Genomic DNA, 3,080 nt, shown 5'->3' with positions numbered 1-3,080 from the left:
AGAGGCATATACTCCTGAACCAAACACTGACAGACTCCAGAGAGTGCAGTTTGCTGGGCAGAGCACTCTCTTACGTGTGTCTGGTAGGTCCACCGCACGAGTTCCACAGCTAATTGGTGTCGGAACTAAGAAATGTACAACAGATATTACCCGTAATAAAATGATTATATATCTGTCAAATAAAACAAATGTTACAAAATATGTTTAAATGATTTTCCCCAAAAGTTCTCCAAAAATCAACTACATATAAAACAATTAAAAAGTTACATAAAACTGTAAATAAAGTGGCCCTAACCTTTTAAAAATATATTTCCAAAAGAAAAAAAAAATAGTTAGCTAAATATTTTCTATAATGTAACTCAATTCATTATATTTAATATGAAAAGAGTAAGAGAGAGAAAGAATGAAAAATGGAATTCACTGACCATTTAAATCCGATCCAAAAGTGCTACAGGTCAAAGACAGAATACCTGTAAAAAAATAAAAATAAATAAAGGCAATGACATCTTTTCATCATGGCAATAATTCAGATTAAGACACAAGAAATGTTCGGTAACAATCACTTTGAAGAAACTAACTGCCTACCTAAAACATGAAGTACAGCAAACCACATCGACATGGTTAATGAAGATATCTGTTGAGACAAAAGAACAATATACCAGGCAACAATGAATAAACCCCATTTTTCAATAATTTTTATAAAGGTTTTTTTTTTTCTTAAAAAAATAATTAATCGTCTAAGGCTTTGACATTTATCTTCATTTTTTCTTTTATCCGGGTGTTGTAATATTTATTTTGCACACAGAAGTGAAATCAGATATGATACAGAAACAAAATGTAATCTCCCCAGACACATCCATCACAAACAGCTCCTTTGGAACTGCATACTTCAGTTAATCCGCTCATGAATGAGGGAGAAGGAGAGAGAGAGAGAAAGAATGGAGAAGAAAAAAAGATGCATATCTGGATATATAAAACTAGCTTTATTAAAATGCACCAAACAGCCAAAAATCAGCAACCCATGAAGATTAAATCCAACTTACAGATATTGTGTAGGATGACGTTTCCTCAGCCTTAAAAGCTTTATAGAAAAAAACTAATAAAGTAATTCCGTTATGGATGATATTCCAGAGGTGTCTGAATAGTGAGGAAAGAGCTAGTCCTTTAAATAATGTCCCCAAAACCCCCAATGATTCTCTGCTGACATCACAAGAGGCGGGCCTTACATCCAAACCACCTGAAAAGGACATTGTTTTAAATTCTCCTGCTTTTCAGCCATTTAGATATAGGCCTAATATGTACTACAGTTTGTACCCATATAATATCTATATGCTTTAACACTGTGTAACTTGTGTAGCCTAGTTTAGTCAGTGATGGCGTGTAAAGAGGGCTACAGAGAGGAGAATAAACAACAAATGAACGTCACCATGGCATGCACACGTCATGACTAGGCCCTGACTGGGGTTGAAAACATGAGGATAAAGAGGTGAAATCAGTGCTACACATATAATCTAAACACACAATCTCATTCAAAATGGTCTGAATGGACCTCAGAGCCATTTGAGAAGTCCTGACTAAACAGAATAGAGACTTATGACTTTCAAAAGACTTAAACAAGACCTCTGCATCAAAACACCTCTTGAACAAGGCTTATGCTGCAAAAACTGTAAATCATTCATGAATTGTATTTATCTTCAGTATACAGAGAGTGCTTAGCATGTGAAAGGACGGACAATTGGGTGCATTAGCATGAGACTGTCCTGCTTTCGAAGAGGTCCCTGTCTTCTAACTTAACTTTTATGTAATCATCCTACATCAGCCGAACTGTGGACCATTTCCAGGTTTAATCCTGGCAGCAAACAGGAATATGATAGGTTCGTGTTTACTGTGGCATCTCACAACTCATTGGCATTTACTGATTGAGTGCTGTGGATGTTTGTAGGGGTACGTGGTGTGCTACAAGGTGCTTATTCAGTGCGACAAATTAAAAACCTCTCATGGAATGACACTCAATCCATCTGTTATGAGCCTCTTTGAACAACTGCTCAGTGTAACAACTGGGAACTGTCCCAGTGTCTCAATTAATGAATTTTTCACGGAACACAAAGTCTATGTCGTCTAAAGCGGTCTTTCACAAGAAAATTATTGTGAAGGTCATGGTGGAAACATCAAACCTTTCAACCAGCAGTTTAAGAAGCTTATTGATGTTGTGCCAAACTGGAACAAGAAACGGTGGACTGGTACTTTAGATTGTGGATAGAAGTAAACAAAGGCACAATCAGGTGGTCGGTAATAAGGTATAAATAAGTAATGAAGCATAATATGTGAATGTTAATGCAACATATAGGCAGTTATTCCAAATATACAGACAATTATTTACATTAAATTAAATTTAATATTTTCATATATATTCTATATTCAAACACTACCGTTCAAAAGTTTGGGGTCAGTATGATTTTTTTTTTTAATTAAATTAATACTTTTATTCAGGAAGGACGCATTAATTTCAACAAAACTTAATGCTAAAAGTTAATTGATTTAAAAGTTAATGTTACAAAAGATTTCTAATGCTGTTCTTTTGAACTTTCTATAGAATCATAAAAAAAAATTGGTTTCCACAAAATTATTAAGCAGCACAACTGTATTTAACATTGATAATAATAAGATAATTCATTATTTTATAAGATTTTTTTTTTTGAGCACCAAATCAGCATATTATATTAAAATGATTTCTGAAGGATCATGTCAGACTGAAGAAATAGCTGCTGAAAATTCAGCTTTGGCATCACAGGAATAAACTACATTTTAAAATATATTAAAGCAGAAAACTGTTATTTTAAATTGCAATTATATTTCACAATATTACTGTTTTTACTATATATATATATATATTTTTTGTAATTAAAAAAATCTTACTGAACCCAAACTTTTGAACAGTACAGTATTGGAGCGCATATGAACTGCTAACCATTATATTTATTGATGACGTTCAAATGAAAGTGCTAAAAAAAACTTGGTCACACTTTACTTGAAGGGGTGTGCATAAGACTGACATGACACCTTCATAATCATGACATGAC

The 3,080-nt window shown here is 33.5% G+C and overlaps 1 long non-coding RNA gene across 1 annotated transcript; it reads right to left on the bottom strand.

Moving 5' to 3' along the window:
* Nucleotides 1-6: 6 nt before the first annotated feature.
* On the bottom strand, nucleotides 7-1,219 carry LOC107694838 (uncharacterized). The gene is made up of 4 exons (XR_001634926.1): nucleotides 1,044-1,219; nucleotides 586-634; nucleotides 426-470; nucleotides 7-125 (listed from the first exon to the last, which is right to left on the bottom strand). It is a non-coding gene; the product is annotated as an uncharacterized LOC107694838 (long non-coding RNA).
* Between the last annotated feature and the right edge of the window lie 1,861 nt (nucleotides 1,220-3,080).

The sequence above is a fragment of the Sinocyclocheilus anshuiensis genome, unplaced genomic scaffold, assembly GCF_001515605.1.
Source record: "Sinocyclocheilus anshuiensis isolate Anshui unplaced genomic scaffold, SAMN03320099.WGS_v1.1 scaffold942, whole genome shotgun sequence".
In the NCBI taxonomy this organism is placed as follows: domain Eukaryota; kingdom Metazoa; phylum Chordata; class Actinopteri; order Cypriniformes; family Cyprinidae; genus Sinocyclocheilus; species Sinocyclocheilus anshuiensis.
The sequence above is the reverse complement of the archived record's forward strand: the minus strand, read 5'-3'. Positions and strand labels throughout refer to the sequence as shown.